At 36.9% G+C, this 23,240-nt stretch overlaps 1 protein-coding gene across 1 annotated transcript in view; it reads left to right on the top strand.

Moving 5' to 3' along the window:
- The window catches only part of LOC129940208 (exostosin-1), a 494,844-nt gene that overhangs the window by 452,468 nt on the left and 19,136 nt on the right, over positions 1-23,240 (top strand). The window lies entirely within an intron of this gene.

The raw sequence follows: 23,240 nt of genomic DNA, 5'->3' as shown, positions 1-23,240 counted from the left end.
GAAGATTTTAGAGTCGGGTAGTAATTAGAAAAATATATGATAAATGTCAAGTAAATCCTTTGATCAGTCAGAAGTTGTTACCTTTAGGACTTTGTTCCTCGCAATTAGTCTTTTCCGGATAATTTAATACAATTTCAAGTGCGTATACTTCTTTACCTAATTTAGCTATAATCTTGTCTTACCTCATAGTCTTAAGGAATTACCATTACTTGTACTGACCAACCATTAATAAAAACAGCTTTCCCTCCATACCTTCCTTTTATAAGTGTTCTCAAAAACTACTTATGCAAACTCAGGAAAACAATTTCAGCTGCAGTGCAACTAAAGTCGATAGTGTAGGTATAAAGTAATAAAGTATCATTAATCTATTGCACTTTTTTCCAACGCATCTATAAGCCTGCCCTAAACATACCTAAGCCTAAAAAAAACAATTTATTCATAGTTCCAAAGAAGAGTAATCTATTACAAAAGTTTAGACCCTTTAAGAAAAATAATCTGCGGTAAGAAATCTTAACTTGAATTCGAACTCCTTATGGTATACCGGATTACACTAAGAAAAATGTAAAGATACGAGAGAGAGTAAAAAAAAGGAAAAAGGACATAATAATTAATGTGTTGTCCTTATTTATGTAGTACCTACCAAACTGTAACGTTCTTAAGCTTTGCAATAACTTTTCCCGCACTCTCTTTTTCTCTGTCTTATACTATTATAAGAATAGCTAAAAGAATTTTACTTGATTTTCCTCTAAAATACTAAAATATACACAAATGTTCACATAATTTTATTCCCTCGTATAAGTTTTACACACAGTTGCGGTCAAAAAAATAGAACCGAAGAATATCATCAACTTTGTGGAGTCGAAAAACTGATTTGGTACTTCGAATACAGTAGAGAACTTCAAAATCAACAGAACTGACTTTTAAGCATTTAAAAAATTATACCAAAAACTCATACCAAATGTAATCATTTTCTGGAATTTTCAAAGCATTTTCTAAATGTTGGCAGATAGATACAGTAAATGATTAAACTTTCTGACTTAGTTTTTGTCTCAATTTGACTCTATCTGAAGTTTTAAAAACTTTGAATGCTTAACCTACTTAAGCGCGTATGACTGTCATGCCATAGATCTTGGGTTCAATACTTCCAAACAGGAATGGTCGAAAGCTGTAGGTTACTAGGCCCTGGTTAAGTAAGCAAGGTTGGTGGTTCGCCCCATTTTTATCTTGACAACCTTTGATTACGCTCTTACTATTAGAAAGGAGCAATTAAGTCCATATACTTAGTTACTTATTTCCTCAGACATGTTAAGTCCGTTTGGGACCCCTTAAAGGGCATAGGGCCTCTACTTCTCATACGCGCTATAGTGTGCTGTTTCTGGAGATATGTTTCAGCTCCCTCCAACTCTTTCCTAGTGACGCTGATTCCGACTCGACTGTCTTGCGCTATGTGCTTCTCGGTCGGCCAGTTGATCTTCCTTCTTGTGTATATAAGCGGATTCCACTGCAAAGCTTGGCCTGCAATGCAATGCAGTCGTTATCTTTTCGAATCGTATATTCAATCCATTGTTACTTACGCCTTCGCATAATATAGTCGATATGTTCCTGACCTGTCCTTTTGTAAGGGACCTCATTGGAAATCCTTAGGATGTTGCGAAGACATCTATTCACAAAGGTTTGCAGCTTCCATGTAATGGCTGAAGTAGACTTCCAGATGCTGCACCCATAAAGAAGCATAGATTCGACATTTGTGCGAAACAGTCTTATCTTTGTTTTTAAGCTAATAGAGTTATTCCTTCCGAATTTTCGATAGCATACCGAACGGCGCTTAGCTTTGCATATGCGGTCTAATTCGGTTCCGCCTTCTATGGAGACGATACTTCCAAGGTATTGAATGCTTGCTACTTTCTCCACCGGTTGTAAGGAAATATTTACTTGAGAGGATGGTCGGTGGTCGGGTTCCGAGGCTGATCATTTTTGTTTTGCGGGAATTAGTTTTCAGCCCCACGATTTCTGCTTCGTTCTCCACACTTGTCATTTGATGGAGATCCATGATCCTATGAGAGAGAAGGAAACATCATCCGCGTAATCCAAGTGCTTTAAATATGATTTAAAAGTCTATTTGATCCCTCCGCTACCTGACAGAGATGGGAGCAGTAAATCGCTGATCACAAACAAAAACAATATTGGCGACAGAATACAGCCCTGTATGACTCCGCTTTGGATTTCAAAACCATTTGACAACCTTCCATCATGCAGAACTAAGAATTAGTCCTGGTTTAAACACTGAACAAAAATTGCTTTTGTGCATGTGTAATAGCCTCAAAAATAGTTTAAGAAATTTTCGAATTACATTTAAGTGCTATTTTTCTGACCACAACTGTATATAAAAAGGCTAATAAAATATATTATACTATTTATGTGGCTGGTAATGGTGCGAAAAGGCAAATATATTAACATTTTTTTCCGCAACACTTCTTGAGTCCCAGTCATATAAAGTGAGTTGAGTGAGTCCTTGTTGGTTGGTTCCAATTTTATTTATACGAAACGAAATGTAACGTTACGAAAACGCAAAAACCCCCAAGCACTAGAACTAATTGAAAGTGGATTACCACTCCACCACATACGCTCATCATCAATCAACTTGAAGTGTGAAGTTGAAGGCAATTATTCAAGGAAAGAGGCTTAATATAATAAGTGAGTGTGGTGCTTTAATTTAACGTCTCGCATGTAAGTTCGTTAGAATATAAAGGACGAATATTATCGTAGTATGTTGTATAATTGCGACAAGAATTGGTGCTGAATTAGAAACGCTTATTTTTGAATAGGATTAGGGACAATAATTGGAATGTTTATTTTGTCGGATATGGAATTGGTGTGGTTTGTCTTAAGTAAGGATCATTAGATAGCAAACTGCACTATGGGGAACTTCAAACCGATGCATTTTTTAGACTATAATCAGATGTTATGGATTTTCTCAAAATTGTTTGTATTCGGGATATATCCTTGCCTTGGAAATCCTTATATTATGAAAAGATAACTTTGCCCTATCACAACTTAAAAATGTTACGTCCGTGGGTTTCTCTTTATATTTCCAGCCTTGAAATGTTAAGAAACGTTATGTCCTTTCAAACGGTTCTATTCCTTTTCAAAATAATGTTTGGGATCACCAATAAATTTGTCCATAAGTTTTTGCTAGTTTTGAGAACAGTTTTTGAACTGCCACGTGTAAAAAATCCAAAGACATGTTTCTTACTAATTCTTCTAGCTAAGAAAATAGTTTGGCAAACAATTAATTTTTCCAATAAATTCAAAGTTTTGACTCTTTAAAAATTCAGTTATTTTATTTGATAAGTAATAGTTGAATGTTGAAAAATAATTCAACGTCTTTGAGTTTTTCTTCCCCTTCTACTTTTCAGCAAAAACTTAAGTCAAAGGAGTCCAGACCATTTTATGAAAGTTTATCACAATAATCTTTGAGTGACATTGATTTTGAAAAAGTGAAAATTAGTTAGTTTTGAGCTCATATTTTGGAAACGACTCCTGTGTCATCACCATTTAATTTATGCATAATTACCTTACATCAGTTGGTATAAGTCATTTTTAAGCGAATTCAAAATATGTGAGTTCCAACTTTAGTCATGCAAGAGATATTTTGTTTAATCCCTTCCCTGAGGTGAGGTCACTTTCCATGTGTACCCGCCACCTGATTCGCAGTCTTCCTCTACTGCGCTGTCATGTGGGTGTGGATTTGAAGACTTTCCGGGCTCTATTGGTTTCCATGCGCTCTACGTGACCCAGCCATCTTAGTCGTTGGACTTTTACCCTATGGCTAAGTCTACGTCGCTATACAGCCCGTACAGCTCGTCGTTCCATCTTAACCTCCACTCACCTTCGATACATACGGGACCGTAGATCACACGAAGAACTTTTCTTTCGAACCGACCCAAGGTGATTTCATCGGCTTTTGTCATGGTCCATGCCTCTGCACCGTATAGCAGGACAGGGATGATAAGGGTCTTATATTATGACACTTTGGTCGCTCGAAAAAGGGCTTTGCTACTCAATTGCGCTCCTGGCCCAAAGAAACAGCGGTAAGCCAGAGTTATTCTTCGTTCGATCTCAGCGCTGGTGTTGTTTTCTGCATTTATAGCGGAACCTAGGTAGACGAAGTCCTTGACTACCTAAAAGTTACGTCTGTCGATGGTGACATTTTGGCCAAGACGTCGGTGTCCTTTCTTTTTGAACTTTTGAAAGATAGTGCCTCTAGTGTTGACATGTGACCTCTGCACTATTCTTTCAAGTACGATGTTAAAAAAATAGCATGACAGCACATCACCTTGTCTAAAACCTTTTGACATCTAAATGTTCTGTTAAGTTGTTTCCAACCTTTATGGAGCAGCGTGATTTCTCCATGGTCTTCCTGCATAAACAGACGTGTTTGGCAGGGATGCCAAAACTGGACATGGCTTTATACAGCTCATCATTGTAGATGCTGTCATATGTGGCCTTGAAATCGATGAAAAGATGGTGGGTGTCGATTTGGTGTTCTTGGGTTTATTTCCAGGATCTGCCGTAATGTGAATATTTGATCGACTTTAAACTTTCCTGGTCTAAAACTACACTGATAAAGACCTATCAGGTTGTTGACGATGTGCTTTAGATGTTAACATATTACGGCAGAGAAGATTTTGTAAGCGATGTTGAGTAGACTGATTCCTCTATAGTTGGTGCAGTTAGAGGGTCCCCTTTTTTCAGGATCGGGCAAACAATACTGAGGTTCCATTCATCGGGCATGCTTTCTTCCGACAATATCTTACAGATAAGTTGGTGCATGTTCCTAACCAACCTATCTCCAGCTGCTTTAAAGAGCTGCTTCAAGCTATCCGCTCCAGCGCCTTTGTTAGACCGCAACTTAGAAATGGCAATCTTTACTTCGTCTAAGTCGGGAGGACGGGATTGTTGGCTTTCGTCGTCTATCTTGAATGGATCATCCTACCTGACAGAGGAATTCGGTTCGTCGTCGCCGATATACAGTCTGCAGAAGTGGTCCATCCATATCCTTAACATTGACTGCGGTTCCACTATGATGTTTCCACTTTCGCCTTTGAAGCCTTTGGTTCTAGGTTTATGTATCTGTGAATTTCGTTTCATCTGTTCATAAAACTTTCGAACTTCATTCCTGCTTTTAAACCTCTCAATATTTTCGAACGCACGTTTCTCATGCCCTCTCTTTTTCCTTTTGAGAAGTCGGTGTTCCTCTCGGCTCTTCTTGAGCTATAGACGACGAAAAAAACTTCCCGAACGTACGGACGTTCAAACACACTGACTTTTGTACGCACACACGCACGCTTATAAATCTCTCTAAAAATCTTTTATTTGGACTCTAGTGAACTTGAAACGTCGAGAATTGTCAACATTTTTAATTCGGCAAATCGGACCGATTACAATAACTTCCTGTTAATAATGGTTTGGTTCGCATCATCGAATATTCGTTCGACGTAGTCGCCCAGCAGACTCGAGCTCGTTTCACACTACACGGTTTTGACCGTACGGCAAAAAACCGGACGGTATAAACCGGATCAATGGCTAATTACATATTATACGGAATACCGTCCGACTGCCGTATACTGTTGTGGAAGTAGACGGTTGTTACATGGCGCCTCGCCGGGATTTTGAAGTGACCGTATAATATAAAAGCTCATACACTCTTCTTCGCGCCTCTTAAAAAAAAATGTCGCCGAGACAGCCTCGACTGCCACTTGCCTGAAATCATTCTTATAATGAAGCTTAATTCTTGGCCATAACATTAGATTAAAGTTGTTCTAATAATTCTTCCTAAAACCGCTCATATAAAAAATACACTTTATATCAGCTGCGAGGACTTAGGACTTTGGGAACCGCTTCGCTTAAAGCCTTTTGTAAAGTAGATTTTTATTACAAAAATACCATTCTAGCAACCATATAGCATCATCAATAGCATCATCGCTTCAAAAGCCGAAATCCGGTCCTGGGCTCATACAACACGGCTCTCTATTTTTTCTAATCGCTAGCCGACGCCATACCATCCAGTTCCGCATCCCAAGGCTTCGGGAGTCGTCGTATACGCCTCGCCATCCATCCAGCGTAAGCATGGACCGTCACACTCTCGCTTACCATAAAATGTACTACAAAATACTTTCCGAGCTGGTGCCTCTTCACTGATACGAGCTACGTGACCAGCCCCCCAGAGTCTATTGAGCAAAAATTTTGTCGCAGTATCTGCTTCGAGGTAGATTGCATGCAATTCACGATTGTAGCGTCTCCCGAATTATCCTTCCTCACATTAAGAGCCAACAAATCTTCGCAAGACCATCCTCTCGAACGCACCTAAGAGGTCGGAATGTCTTTTACTAAGCACCCAAATTTCGGGTTCCTATGTGAGTACTGGCAAAACCATTGTCCTGTTCAGCAACACCTACGAAGCTATATAAGGTTTTTCTATTGAAAAGGCTTTGAAATCCTGAATTTGGCCCTGTTTAATTTGAGTAACCGCCCGCTTATAATTCTTCTTCTATTTTTTATCGTCTGCTACTAATGATTCAAGGCATTTGAAAGTTTGCACTTCTTCAAGTTCCTGCTTTTGGCCAACTGTTCTTTTCTTAGTCTAATAACACTACCACAACTATGCAATATCAAAAAGAGAAGCGATTTGCATTCCCGGTACAACGTTATAAAGCCTTCATTCCTTGAAGAGTTTGCTTGAATCTTAGTCTAGCAAAACTGATCTTTTAAATTTGTGTACTTAAATATTCCTTGTTTTCGTTCAATTCACGAACATCTCTTGATTTTTGACTTATGCAAAAAACAGAATTTGCAAGCACGTTTTCTACATTCTTCAAATACGCTGGAATGTCTTCAAAATACAATATGCCCATCAAAATTTTAAAAATGAATATTGAAATCATCACTAAAAATCATTTGACAATCAAAAATTCCCCCAGCGAAAAAAAAAAAAAACTATTTGCATCAAAATAATGTTTTACCAACATTTTTCGTCAAATAACTCTGACTCAAAAGTCTGAGAAATTTGTTGTGAAAATTGTTGAATCTTAAGTAAAATCTTTATCCCGGTAAATGAAAATCTTTCCGTTTCCAACCACACTCTCCTTTTTTTTGTCATTCAACAAAACTACTCGACCGCTTTAGAGGTTGGTATGCCATGAATCTTACTTGAAATGAAATTCCTTAATTTATATTTACTTAATCCTTCGTCATACATATAACAAAAAACTTATATAGTTATTGCAAAGCATCAGCAGTCCCTACAGCCAGCGCTGAGCAGAGCACAGCCACCTTTAAGGTCAAAAATCTCGGCAGTACCTCATTATATCAAGCATTTAGCCTTTTCTTCTGTGATTAATTCACCTCCATAACTTAAAACAATTTAGAGGTATAAAGAGGCAACCCACAAATAGTTACATACATACATATATATATATTTAATTCTCTTGTGCTATTCGTCCGTCACGTTCGCGTCGTCTCTGCAACTCACAAAACGTCGCTCGTAGTCGTAGCTGTTATAGAGCAATATTGTTAGCGGGATGAAAAAATATGAAACTTAAATCTCTAAGAAGAGCAAGAAATGCTGTAAATTCTAACATTAACCCCTTCATATGCCACACCTTCTCATCACCCCCACCTCAAGCCAGCACCTCCTTGCAACCCCTTATCATCATAAGCAAAACTAAACTATACCCTCTCAAACAATGTTGACGCAAAATGACAAATTGCTTCCATAATCAACCTGCATAATCTTCAATCTCTCTATGCCACCACCAACCAACTAACCACCCTAAAACCACCCTCGCACAAGCCTCCCTCTTTTGCTTGTTTGCTCGCTTGGTCTTGCTCCAAACAGCTTTGGCTTCGGCTTCGGCTACATCTCCGGCTTCGCCTTCGCCTTCAGCTCTAGCTTCAGCCACCCTTGACTAGTAAAAATTATCTAAAACACTGCACATCTGTTGATGTGGGCTTATAACTATATATGTAGTTATACGACTCACTCAGCTATATGTGTGCCTCTGTAGTACATTGAGATAAATGAAGGCAAAACGAGAAAATTAAAGTACCTATAGTAACGAGAGTTAAGACGGTTTTGAGCAGCAAGTTGTAAAAAAAAACTAAGCGAGAAAATTGCACGGAAGTTCGCAATCAGACTAATTAGGGGTGTGGTGCTTTATGGCAAAGCTGCTCTGTGCTATATGCAACTATATACCAACTTGCCAACTTGCATAGTTATAGATAGGGATACAGAGTATACAAACCTACATAGATAAATATTTCTTTTGCCTGAGATCAGGGATAAAATATACGACAACGACTCTAGCACCACTATACCGCTTTAGCTATGCTGCCTACAAACCTACTTAACCGCACCATCTCCACCATCCATGCGGTCGATACGAATCCTCCTCGGAGCGTATATGGGAGCGGGAATAAGAGTAAAGTACAGGAATAGGAATATAAAACGTGAATCCTGCCTGGTTTTACAGAATTACAATAACTCACTTTCATATACATATATAGGGACATGGATAGGGATGAAATAGAATGATGGCAGAGGTTTTCGTATAGGTATGTGTATGAAGCTATTTTATACATCAGGATAGCTTGAAATATATCCTCGTTGTTCTCCTTTCTACAGTAAAACCCTCCTATTTGAATATATTTTCTAAGCTAAAACTATTTGATTTAGTGAGAAGAATGGAAGAGCTATTTGACCTGGAAAAAGTTGCCAAGCGAAATGCCGAATTAAAATACAAAAAATAATGCAGAGGTATGAATTATATTGTTTTCTCGGTTGTCCGAAATTTACGAAATATTTTTTATGGAATTATGGACTGCTTAGAAAAATTCAGTAAGAAAAAGAGGTAATAGCTACCTTTTAAACCATAGGTCTAGAGATAAGACCAAAGAAAGCAATAATTTCGTTATTTGTATTAAGAGCTTTTGACAACCCTTAATAATTTATTTGACTGTTTTACTTTTGATATTTAGAAAATAAGGACTTGACAATATTTTCTTAAATAAAACGCAAAATATTTATGATATTTAGAAAACTTTATCATCGGCTTAAAGTACAATTAAAACATTAATTACTGTAACTCGACTACGTTTATTGGGCCACAGTGGCTACGTTTGCATCAGCTGATTCTTTGGACCCGATTTTTTCGTAGACGTGGCCACGCATTCAATGCAGGCTGTGGGGTCTTCCGTCTCGTCGGCTTGTTGGAACAAACCAATAACTTAATGTGGTCCCACAGAAAATGGTCTAGAGGCGTTAGATCGCACGAACGGGGAAGCCAATCGATTGGCCCTTTTTTTAGATAACAGGCATTTCAAGCTTTCTCTTCAATAAATCGATTGTTAGGTTACTGTGTGGCTTAGAGTTTAGAGTACCGACTTGCAACCGACTTTTGCGATTGCGTTCCCTGTCCCTAACAACAATCAAGAGAATAATCGGTTGGCCAATCCTTCTTAGTTGTACACCTAGAAGGTGTGGACGGCGGAATTAATAGTTAAAAATTCCCTTCACGACTCTTAATGCAAACCAAAAGATATTCGGTACTTTGTCTGGCGGTGACAAAATATGTCCGTGACTTCTTTAATATAAAGTTTTCCAATAAGGGTGGGTGGATGTTGTAGCGTTTGATATGTGGCACGGAGCCCCACCGTCCTTCTATAACTATATAAGATGAATTTTCCGCCGAAATTGGGGTCCTCTTCCAAGCGATTCAAAGCCCAGTCAGTGAACAAACGGCATTGTCTATGGTCATGATCTTTGAGTTCCTTGGTAAGTTGGAACTTGTACGGATGAAGACCCAAGTCCCGATGAAAAATTTGCCAAGTTGAAGTCTGCGAAAGGCATTATTCTTGCGCACAGCTAGGAATAGACAGCCTTGGGTTCTGCTGTACACTTTGACGGATGTTGCGTTCCTTAAACGTACGGGTATTGGCCGATTCTTTACTGAACATTACTTACTTACTTAAGGTGGCCCTAGATGTCCTGTGTGAACTAGGGCCTCACCCAACATACTTCTCCATCTAGCTCGGTCCCATACTAGATGTCTCCAGTTTCGCGCTCCAAGTTTAGTGAGGTCACTTTCCACTTGTGGGCGCCATCTGATCCGCGGTCTTTCTCTAATGCCTTGGCCTGTGGGTGTAGATTCAATGATTTTACGCACCGGAGCGTTAGTGTCCATGCGCTCTACGCGACGCACCCATCTTAGTCGTTGTACTTTTACCCTTCTGGCTTAGTCTACGTTGCTATACAGCCCGTACAGCTCGTCGTTCCATCTTTTCCTCCGCTCCCCTTCGATGCATACGAGACCGTAGATCACACGACGAACTTTTCTCTCGAAACCACCCAAGGTGCTTTTATCCGCTTTTGTCATATGCTTCTGCACTGTATAGCAGGACGGGGATGGTGAGAGTCTTATATAGCGGCACTTTGGTCCCTCGAGACAGGGCTTTGCTACTCAATTGCTTTCTAAACCCAAATAGTAAGCGCTTAGGAAAGGTTATTCTTCATTTGATTTCAGCGCTGGTGTTGTTTTGCTGTAGGCAAATTCCTTAACTACCCCAAAGCTTCATCTGTCGATAGTGACGTTCTGATCGAGACGTCGGTGTTGTAGGTCCTTTCTTGATGATAGCACAACAAAAGCTCCTTTGACATCACGCTGAGTTCTTCCGAATATGTTAATGCCATCAGCATATGCTTGTAATTGGACAGACTTTTGAAAGATAGTGCCTCTAGTGTTGACGTGAGAGCTCTGCACTATTTTTTCAAGTACGATTTTAAAAAAATCAAATCACCTTGCCTAAAATTCTCCTTGGTCCATGCTCATCCTGCAGAAACGGACAATTTTGGCAGATTAGACATGACTTTATACAGCTCGTCCCTGAAGATGCAGTCATATGTGGCCTTGAAACCGATGAAAAGATGGTAGGTGTCGATTTGGTCTTACTGGGTTTTTTTCCAGGATCTGCCGTAATGTGGATATTTGTTCGACTTTGGACTTTCCTGGTCTAAAACCACACTGATAAGGACCTATCAGGTTGTTGACGATGGCAGAGAAGATTTTGTAAGTGATTTTGAGTAGACTGATATAGTTGGTGCAGTTTAGAAGGTTTCCTTTTTTTAGGATCGGGCAAAAAATACTAAGGTTCCATTCATGGGGTATGCTTCCATAACTTAGAAATAAGTTGGTGCATGTTCCTAATCAACTTATCTCCAGTTGTTTTAAGTACCTTGGCATTCAAGCCTTAACTCAACTTAGATATTGCAATCTTTACTTCGTCTAAGTCGGGAGGACGAGATTGTTGGCTTTCGTCGTCTATGTTGAATGGATCATCCTGCCTGACAGCGGATTTCGGTTCGTCGTAGACGTTATATAGTCTGCGGAAGTAGTCCTTCTATATCCTCAGCATCTTTACAGAACCAGTCGTCTCAAATTTGGCCACCAAACGTTGAAGAGTCGCCTATGAAGGGCCAACACGTCTACTGTAAAATATTCGCCGTGGTCGCAACGTTTCTGTTAACTCGTTTTGATAATAAAGTTTTATCTTTTGAAGGTTCCATTCAATCGTGTAACTTGCCATGATGATTAAGCTTAAACAACTAACTAATAAACTGAAGATTTGACAGTTGTCACCAAAACAAAATGGCCGCCACGGGGTGCCGAAATCTCCCAAGGCAGTTTAAAAACCCTATAATAGGTTACTGCGAAATAAACGGTTGGGACTACTTCCACTGACCCTAGCAAAAAACTAGAGAATAAAGAGATAGCATAAGCCTGTCCGTCATACACTTAGGAAAAAGTGATTGACAGAATATTCTAAGGGAAGGAAAAAGTTTTTTTCGGAACTCAAGAATTACAAGACGTTTTTGTTCTCAAGGTACAACTGTGCTCGGGAGTTCTTTCTTTCAGTATACCTACAAAAGATTGGTACTCAAACTTGGTAAATGAAGAAAACGAATTTGTGGTGAAAATTTGCCATTTCTTGCTGAAAGTTGAAAGTTTTATCTATAAAGAAAAATGGAAGCAGCGATTTTTTTGAGTTATAGTTTTTTAAAAGCTTTTCACTTTGATTATCTGTAAAAGCACTGCTATATTTTCTTACATTTAACATCTATTTACCAGATATGGCTTAATCCTTGTTTTGAAATCCACAATTTTTCGCGTTCTGAACATCCCAAATAAATTACGCGTAGGATGATTTTTACAGCAGAGTAAAGCGGACGAAAAATTGTTCTCATAATCTTGGAGAATATTTTAAAAAATTGCGAAAAAAGCCTCTAAAGTTTAAATTTAAGTAAAGTTACTGCTTCGAAAGTTTTAAGTCCCGCCTGAGTGCTCTTAGTGATACCTTCAACCAAATGCTTTGCGGAAAGTTGTACTGAGCTTATTTTAATTATAAACTATTAGAGCAATTTTGTTGGTTTTGTGTGGAAGAAATTCTTTATCCAACATTAAATATTCTTTCATAACCAAACAAGTTGAATATCAGTTAAGTATAAGTTCGAATTGAAGTTTTCTAAATCAAAGCGATAAACTAGATTAAACGAGGTTGCAAGAACTCTTGGTCTAATTGACTTGACTGCAAGCTAAACTTTTGCCAATTAAGGAAAATAGCAATCATAATGTATTGGTGAGGAATTTATGGGATAGCTTTATTTCTACCGTAATCTTCAATAGGTCCGATTTCTATCTTACCATCCCCTCCCCCTTTTAAAATGATGCAATTTACTTTCAAAATACAAAATATCACAGCCGCCTTATTTTTGTCAAACATTTTAAAAAACGTTCCTGAAATTGTGCACATACTCAGTTCTGACTGTTGGATCTTTTCGATAAAGCAATTTAAAGGTGTCGTTCTCTCGTTCGTCATCCATCGTAATATGCATGAAATTTTTGCTATACTGCTGCGGTTAACAAGCCTCGAAATGATGATGAAAAACAGAATAAGCATATCGTAGCTCCTCTATGCCAATATTGTACATCAACCTCATCTTATTGCGGGTGTAAAAAGAAATAAGAAGAGTATAAAATTCCCTGAAATCATTGTTTCTATGCTGTTAAAGATGTTCGGTGTATAAATATATGTTATAGTTCCAAAGTTCCAAGTGCAAACCATGTAATTCCCCGAGATAAGATATCACACTGAATTGTTTATCATTAGATCCTTCTTCCTGTCGCTCCTGATGGAAGAACTCGACATTGCTTAGGATGTTTTGGTTGAATTTAGTGTAGAGCTGTTTCCATCGTTCGTCGTTGGTGTCTTCTTCTATGTCGCTTCTACGCCCGCCTTCATTCCATCGTTCCATCGAGTCGTTTATGTCTTGATCTTAATGGATTTGGCATAGGGAATGAGAAAAAAGGAAGAGGTTCACTCGGTATCTTGCTTCTTGTCTGTAAAAGCTCACACAACATAATTACACGCAAATTTCGTTATCGTAACGTCGACTTTACTTCTTTTATTTTTAAGACCTATCTACATTTTACCTACTAGTATACATCCTGCATCCTGAACTTTGCTGATGTTCTGAAATAAAAGTGAGTCGACTCTGGGAAAAGTAGATACCTACCTCATACCCATATAGAAGAGTGGAGTACATATGCAGATGCTTCTATAGAGCAGTCTTCAATGTTCTATGTTCATTACCAAGTACAACAGTTACTGGCACAAATTTCAAATTAGCAAAACACAATCGAACATGGTATTGTTCTTCTTCTTCTTCTGCTTCTTGTTCTGGGTTTATTTTTTCTTCATCATCATTACAAAACACTCCTGATCCTCCTCCCAGTTGTCCTGACATCCATTTCGTATTTCGTCCTCAGATTCGTCCTAGAGAAAAGCTCCTTGTTCCTTGCTGCTGTTATTTGATTCTAGTTAGAAGATTGTTCTTGTTTCCTTGAGTTTTTCTGCTTTTGGTTGATTGCTTCAGTCTTTTTGTGTGCCTCGGGATTGGAATTGGACAAATGAAGAGGCGGGCAGGAGGTGTGCAACTTTCGTTTTTCCCTGTGCATTTTCTTCTTCCTTCGATTTTTATTTTTTTTTGTTCTTATAAAATAAAATAATATATATCCTTTCTCTGGAATCGTTGTCGTCGTTCTCTCATTGTCGAGTCATTTTAGTGTCGCATGCATGTCTTTGGCTGTTTATTAAGCGATAGCGGTAATGGTTGTCGTGGTGGCGGTAGTGGTAGTGGTTTTGGCGATATGGTGGTGGGTGCAAAGACTAACTCGGTGTAGGGTGAACGGCTCTGTTCGTTGGTTACCCTCGTTGGTTAGCATTCAATTGTCGGCATCACAAGTCAAGGATTTCAATTCATTATTTTTCTTTCCTTTATACGAAGCGAGAAGACGTCGACTTCAACGACAACGACGATCACGACGAGGAAGACAACTATGACTATGACTAGGAAAACTTAGGGCGCCTCTGCGCCTCCATGTCTCTTAACCTCTGAACGTCTAAAAGTGGATTTTCCATTGTCTTGTGCATAAATAAGGAAATCATGAGGCGACGCGACATCAATTTCAACCGCCACCCTATGTTTCGAATTTAAATTTAGAATTAAGGGTGCTATACGTTTGCTGCACCCACAACACGCTACGCCACGCCTCATCCGCCCCCTTTTTCCACAGTACAAGGCCTTTTGTTTTCCTTTATGTTTTACTATTTGTATACAAACCAGAACAGAAATAAAAGAGGATAAAGAAAACGCTATGCTGCTTCTCGATGTCCGGAGATTATAATTGTTCACGAGGAGATTAGAAAAGGCTTGCCAAATGGGAAAAATGGAGTACTTAACAGTTGTTTTTTAGTGCGGCACCATCTACAATCTACAATCTACAAACTACCCCATCACAACCTTCCGCTGATACTGTTGGGTTTTCGGTTCCTGCATCAACTCAAAATAGCATTTAACACACAACTTTAAAAACCAACAATATTCAACGATGTTTTTCTAATGAATTTTAAATCGTAACGATTATAAAATGTCGACGAGGGTTGAGAGGGGGGTGGGGGGTTTGAAAAACAATGCCATTCAAGAGAGGATTTGGATATCTAAAATGCTAGAATTTTGCTTGTTTGGTTGCTTAAATTTGAATACATTTTGTTTAGCTGCTTATAAGTAATTTCGTTCCTGTTTTGTTTTCGAAAGAAGTGTACTTGTAACATTTTAAATACGAAAACAAAAAATATTTTGAATTCTATTTTAAGAATTGCCTCTAAGATAGGTACCTATAGAGGAGGAAGTGTAGAAAATAGGATGTTGTGTGCTTTAAAACAGTACTTTTCTCATTAAATATTTATATGCCTATCTGCAGTAAGTTTAGAAGACTCCAGATTGTCTGGACATTAAGATAAATTGGAAAGAAAATAAATTATAATTTTTTGATTATTTAGTTTTTTTTGTGTGTTTTTCTTGTTTCTTTGGTTTGAAATATTCATGGACATAAATTATTTAAGACTTATGGAATGATACCCGGAAGGTTCAAGAGGTCATTGGTGTAGATGCATATTTAAATTGTTTTGAACAACTCTACATTTTGGATTTGTTTACTCTCGATATAAATATTTATGTAGTTTGAGAGAAAATGAGGATGTTTAGCGCTTCAGGCTTGAAATCTGTGTGTAACAAGAAATGTTTTAATTTTACCAGACTTTGAATTATTTGAAGACTAATCTTTAGGTAAAAATTTAAATGGAATATATGGTTTATCGAAAGGTATCAGTCTGTATTCTCTTATGAGATCTCTTCCGAATCGGTATTAGGTGAACATCTGAAGCCATTCGTCAACAAGCTGATAAGTCCTTATCAGTGTAGCTTTAATGCCGGAGAAAGTCCACCATTGACCAAAACAACGGCTATTTTTGGCATCCTTGTCAAACTTTTTAGTTTGTGCAGAATGAAGATGGAAATGAAGGCTTCTCTATCAGAGATCTCAGCCATGATTTTGATATTAATAAAAAGGTTTTAGAAAAGGCGAAGCACTGTCATGCGACTTCTTTAATATCGTTGTTGAAAATATTGTGAAAAACTCATTCTTCAAAACTAGAGGCCCAATCTCAGATATGCCGATGATATTAGGTATGACTTTATTGATAGATCAAAGCATAATGTCAGTGGTTCGTATTTGAGCATTGTAACGAAATCGTAAAAGATGAATACAGTGGTAAATTAGGGCACGACCAAACATATGATGTCATCCTGAGAGGACATTGAAGAACGTCTAGAACAAAACGTCACCATGGGCAACTATAACTTTGGGATAGTTAAGAACTTTAACTGAGCACTTTTACACATCGTTGCAATCGTAGATCTTTAAAGGAAATTGAGTATAGTAAACTTTTCTTTTGAGGAACTTAAGTCAATCTTTGTAAGACTCCTACTATTCCGGTTACCGATTATGGCGCTGAGGGTTTAGACTTTGTAAATTAAAGACAAGAACGTCTCGTGCTTTAAGAGAGAAATGTTGACATTTCATCATGAATAGACTAACTAACGAGCAACTCTTGCAAATCATTGAATTTTATTACCAAAATCAGTGTTCGGTTCGAAATGTGTTTCGCGCTTTACGTCCGATTTATGGTCTACATAATCGACCAAGTGAGCAAACAATTAATGCGATTGTGACCAAGTTTCGCACTCAGTTTACTTTATTGGACATTAAACCAACCACACGAATGCGTACAGTGCGTACAGAAGAGAATATTGCGTCTGTTTCTGAGAGTGTTGCTGAAGACCGTGAAATGTCGACTCGTCGCCGTTCGCAGCAATTGGGTTTGTGTTATTCGACCACATGGAAGATTTTACGCAAAACCGTATAAAATACAGCTCGTGCAAGAACTGAAGCCGAACGATCAGCCACAACGTCGAATTTTCAGTGAATGGGCCCTAGAAAAGTTGGCAGAAAATCCGCTTTTTTATCGACAAATTTTGTTCAGCGATGAGGCTCATTTCTGGTTGAATGGCTACGTAAATAAGCAAAATTGCCACATTTGGAGTGAAGAGCAACCAGAAGCCGTTCAAGAACTGCCCATGCATCCCATGGTGGAATCATTGGACCGTATTTTTTCAAAGATGCTGTTGGACGCAACGTTACGGTGAATGGCGATCGCTATCGTTCAATGCTAACAAACTTTTTGTTGCCAAAAATGGAAGAACTGAACTCGGTTGACATGTGGTTTCAACAATATGGCGCTACATGCCACACGGCTCGCGATTCTATGGCCATTTTGAGGGAAAACTTCGGAGAAAAATTCATCTCAAGGAATGGACCGGTAAGTTGGCCACCAAGATCATGCGATTTGACGCCTTTAGACTATTTTTTGTGGGGCTACGTCAAGTATAAAGTCTACACAAATAAGCCAGCAACTATTCCAGCTTTGGAAGACAACATTTCCGAAGAAATTCGGGCTAATCCGGCCGAAATGCTCGAAAAAGTTACCCAAAATTGGACAGCCGCGGTCAACATTTAAATGAAATTATCTTCAAAAAGTAAATGTCATGGACCCATCTAACGTTTCAAATAAAGAATCGATGAGATTTTGCAAATTTTATTTTTTATATTATTTATATTATTTTTTTTTTTCTTTTTAAAGTTCTCAAGCTCTTAAAAAATCACCGTTTAGTTTAATTTTTGTACTGTTATGTGTTTATTGATTCCGTTACGTAGGGTTTTATACTCTTTTTCATACGCTAAATTTCTAAAGATCAAAGCGTGATGTCAGTGGTGCGTATTTGTGCATTGCGAAGAAATCGAAAAGATGGATTTAGTGGTCAATGAGGGTACGACCAAATATATGATTTCATCAAGAGAGGACATCTTGAGAAAAACGTCACCATGGGCAACTATAACTTTTGGATTGTTAAGAACTTTAGAAAGAAAAAGAAATTGAGTATAGTAAAGTTTTCTCTTGAAGAACTTAAGTCAATCCTTGTAAGACACCTATTATCCTTGTTATCAATTATGGCGCTGAGGTTTTAGACCTTATGAAGGAAAGACAAGGATGTCTTATGCTTTGAGAGAAAAATGTTGGTTAAATAGACTGGAATTCTTGATTTTTGTCAAAAATAGCATTTGGACTTTCGTTTTCCTTCCTCATTCATTTCAAAATTCATCATCAGCGGGCAAATGACGCTTTCGATTGAATTCAAAACTCAAATATCTCACTAAGCTCTACTATTTTGGAATTATCTCTTATTATTCTGGGTTCAATTTTCTCGTACTGTTCTTCATTTCGTTGCAAATTGAACCAAATTCCAACGGTGTCAATTTTTGTAATAATAATTCTTCTCCAAAAACTACTCGATACTCATTCGAAAGTGCACACTTTTTTGAAACAAGTTGGTTTAACCAGCATCCGATTCTACTTTCATATGTGGTACGTTTTGAAAGTAGAATCGGAAATAAGTTTCGAATAGAATCAAAAGTAGAATCGAGTTACATAGTAGGGTCCCAGGTTGAGAGTTGTAAGTCACTAGCCCCTACTTCTCATTGAACTGTTGCGTCACCCAATTTATTTTATTATAAAAAGACTGGTTTTTGTTTCTTAGTTGATTATGTTTTCTCCTGGTTGCGACTAACGATATTTAGGTTAGAAATTGTATACCGAAGATAATGCAAGAGTACTGCGATTTCCGGCTATATATTGTAAGAAACGAAAAACTCCTGTGTTGTCAGTATGAATCACGCACAAGGAGAGTTAGGCCCTTAATAACAGGCAGCGAATCAAACGTTTTTGATATCACTTATTTCGTGAATAGCATTTCAATATTCACTTTCAAAGCCAACTTTCTTGGAAAAAGAGATGTTATTCCATTTGAACGTCAAAATTCACTCGTCTTTACTTTGATCTTTATTGGCTTTCTCAAACGATTCGCTTGAAGTCGAATGTTCGATTGGCTTCCCGTAATAAGGGCCTTAAAGTAATAATCGCCATTTTGAATAGATATGCTACGTTCCAAAATATTCACAATCACGACATTTATCTTTGCTTTTTCACCAATTTTGAAAAACTTCAATAGCTGTGTCTGGTGGGAAAACATTGTTATCTACGGCATTTATTTTTGATGTTTGGGCAGAGGAAAACAAGTATATGTCAAAATCAAGGCTTTCTGTTGGTTTAATCAATAAAATATTTTGGATCTGTAAAAAAATATTTTTTTCAACTGATTATCAAAGGCTGCTTATTATGATAAATAATATTTTTTTGTCAAAGTTATTTATTGTTTTCATTAGTTAAGCTTCCGCCCACGACAAATACATTCTGAATAGACAAGTGTAATTTTGGGCATTTAAGGTCCTGGAAGGTGAATCTTCTTATAAGTAGAAATATTTTGGTATATTAATCGCCAATCAATTTTTCCGGTAGATGCTTTTAGCATATTTATTGCTCATTCCTTTAATGGGATAGTGGTATTGGAATTTTTTTCAGCCAATACAATAGAGCTTTGTTGCAATAATTCTTGAAAACTAATATTGTGGATAGTAAAGTCAATTACATTTTTATCAAACGTACATTGCCATCAAATTATAATTAAAACTACATTTGACATCTGTTGAACCTCAGTTGAATTTTTGCCATCTACGAATGTAGCCACTTTTAAGGCATAGCGTTATGATTATATTTGACTGACTTCTCAATCAATCGGTAAAATTGTAGAGATTGTCGAAAGTGGAAGCCTTACTGATGTCGTTATGCCTGTGCACTATTGTAATGCACGCTTAATGATATTTGTCACTGTTGCTTATGAATCAAATGTATCGAATTTTTATCGATAGCAGCTATTGATCGTATTTCGCATTTCTGGATTTCGATTCGGATTATTTTGTATTAACTTTAAAGATGTTTTACAACTATTTAAAAAAAAATCAATAAAGCATGGTTTTTCCGTCTGTTTGATTGACAAAAATATTTAATAGTTTATTTTTAAACTAATTAAGTTACAGCTATTATCTATTATTTACCTATTATTCTTTTTCGATAAGAGCAATTTGTAGAGTTTTAACATTTTTGTTACATTTATTTCGTTGAGAAAATCTAGAGTTTCGTTTTTTGTTTAATAATAATAATAGTTTATTTTAAAACATTGCATCTTCAACAAAAAAAGGCTAGGATGCGACCCACACTGATAACTTCCCATCCCGTCTCTCGATTTGTCCTGCTTAAAAGTTTGTCTATATGTACTCGTATCAATTTTTACCAAATTTGCGTACTATTTTTTTGGAGATTTTATTTTTTATGAAAAAAACGGACTGTTGGATTTTTATATAAAAATTACTGAATATCGGAAACAATATTTTCTGTGAAATAAAAAAAGTTTGAAGACAATATTTTTAATTTTTGAAAAGCTTTTTGAGTCGAAAGTAAATTTTTACCAAGTTTTAGTATTGTTTTTTTAGAGTTTTATTTTTTGTAAAAAAAAACTGACAATTCGATTTTTCTCAAAATTTTATCAGATGTCAAAAACATTATTCTTCGTTACACAAAATTGTTTTGGAGATGAAATCAGTCGTAAGATTTTGGAGGTGACAAATTTTTGTTCAGTTTTTTATCTATAAAAAAACCGTTAAATGGATTTTGTTCAAAAAATATACTTCTTTGATATCACGTTACAAAATATTATATAAAATATAATTCAAGTCTCTAGCGTTTTTGATTCGTAAATTTTTCACCTTTTCTTCAAACTGCTATGGTAAAAAACACCACCCACGCAATTTTCTTGAGAGCCCTTTCTGCATCTTTCTGCCTTATTATCTGTATAACAAAAATTATTTGAAATCGATATCTCTTGTGGTTCTTGAGCTATGGACAGCGGAAAAACGTCGCGAACGTACGTCTTTCTAAAAATCTTTTATTTCGTCTCTAGGGACCTTGAAACGTCGAGAAATGTCAAAATTTTCAATTTGACAAATCCGACCCATTTCAATAACTTTCTATGGGAAGTTAAAAATGAAAAACATCCTCACGTTCTGCTAGATTGCACATATCACAAAAGTAAATCCTCTCATTGGGGGCAAAGTTTGGGTTCAACAGTTCTCCTCTTAAAGGAAACATGTTTGAAATTTCGTCGATAATAAATTCATCTTGAAAGTAGTTTTTCTCAGTGAGATTATAATTCAGTCTACTATAAATCATTACATGCAGTTTGTTTTTTATTAAGTCTAGAAATAATCTGGTACATTGTCAATATCCACTCACTATGTTCGTTGATGTTTAGGTGGAACATGAGTTTCCTCCACTAGATGAATCTAGTCTTTAACCCATCCTGTCTTAAAACGCATATCTGGTTGAGCTACTGTCCTTGATAAACTATCGTTTAGCATATTGCAAACTTTCATAACGTAGTCTACTTAACATCTTCATGAATAGTGTTGATATGACATATTTCTTGCGCCGCGTAGAACATATCTGATTGTTAAACTCATTCAAAAACTTTATACTTGGTGCGTAATTTATGTAACTACTTGTTGTAGAAAAACTCTCTCCATACTACATGAATGGCGGTTTTTAACTTCGCCAATTTTTCCGTTTTTCAATTCTGAGTAAAATAAACTCCTAGGTACTAATATTCCTTAACCTCTTCTATTCTTTCATTATTGTAATACCACTGCTTACTTGCTCCAGTCATTTCTCCTCCTTTCGTCAAAACCTTTATTTTTGACATAATTAAGTTCACGACTAAATTCCAGCGCAAACAGTTTTTGGACAACCTTTTGATCATCAGTTGGAATGATTTCGGGGAAGTCAGCATGCCAGCATAACAATATCATGCGCAAAAAGCAAGGCTTTGATCATAGTTCCCGTGTACTTTACAACTCCTAGTAATGTACCTTTGATGTGTTAAATGAAAAACGCATTATGAGTTTACAAATATTTGGTTCAAAAAAGATTATTTGACAACGTTTAATTTTGTATATTTGGCTACGCCAGAAATAAAAGCAATACTACTTTAGTTTTGACTGAGATACTGCCCGAACTTTTCGAAAAAATATTTAAAACTTACCTTAAATTATTTGCATGCTGTCATGTTTCCGAATAATATTATTTGTTGCACTAACAAAGTTTAAACTTTATAAAATCTCAGACCTAATTCCTTATTTAAGCAAGTTTGTCTTTAAACGTTTTTGTCAATTTGGTAAAGCCTTTTGCTGAATTTTATTTTGTATTGAACAAATTTTAGAGTCATCGATTCTAAGTAAGAACATCTCATTACTGTTCAATATTTTCATCACGTATAAAAACTTTTCAAGCAATTCCCTATATCCTTTTTAAATCAAACTTTTTGTTAGAACATAAACGAAAAGCAATATATTTAAATAAATCATAATAAATACCCTTACACGCATGGTTCTCCTACAATAAAATTCGAAAACCCATAACGAATTATAGCCTCATACCACTTTTGTGCCTCTCGAGAAAAGTTCTACATACTCGTATATATTCACCAATTATATTACTGCTTTCAATTCTTGAATTGTATACCATCAATCTAGATGCGAAATCTCACCTGAGTCCCGTTCTCGATATTTCCAAAAACACTCTTGAACTTTGTATTCCTTTCACATCTAAGTAATCAATCTTTTCTGTCATTATAAAGAACAATGAAAAACACAATTCAATGGTAGGTTTAGGTCCAAGTCCAGGCCCAGGGTTACATTAAAAGAAAGGTATATAGTCAGACGAGTCAGTTCATTCTTGGCCTTGGCCCGCTGCTGTTCTATGTATTTATATGGCTATATGGCATCAACTTCAACATCACGATCATTAAACCCACGTGCAGGCTTAGATTTATTATAACATCATCCAAGAAATTCTCCCTTTTTCCTCATCTCAAAAAATATATACCTACCTATGTAAAAAAGAAAACCTCTTAATGCAATGACCTTTCCACTTAAGAAGCAAAAATCCAATAGCTTTTCCTCAATCTCTCCACAGCTAGGGAGCTCTTTCAAAACGATAAATCCAAGAAATGCATACTTTAACGAGCGAATCGAACAAATGGGTGTGTTTTTATATCTCGAACACTGAACTTGCACCCCTCCACCGCCCTCGCTCAACAACAAAAAACTCCAGCCCGTTCCCATCGCATCCCATCCCATCCCATCGCTTCATCGTGATTTTGGCATGAATTTTATTGAAAATTCCACATGACTGGAGGTGGACATTAAAAGTTTCATTGATTC

Source organism: Eupeodes corollae, chromosome 1, assembly GCF_945859685.1.
Source record: "Eupeodes corollae chromosome 1, idEupCoro1.1, whole genome shotgun sequence".
NCBI lineage: Eukaryota > Metazoa > Arthropoda > Insecta > Diptera > Syrphidae > Eupeodes > Eupeodes corollae.
This window is presented reverse-complemented; position numbering and strand designations above follow the sequence as displayed.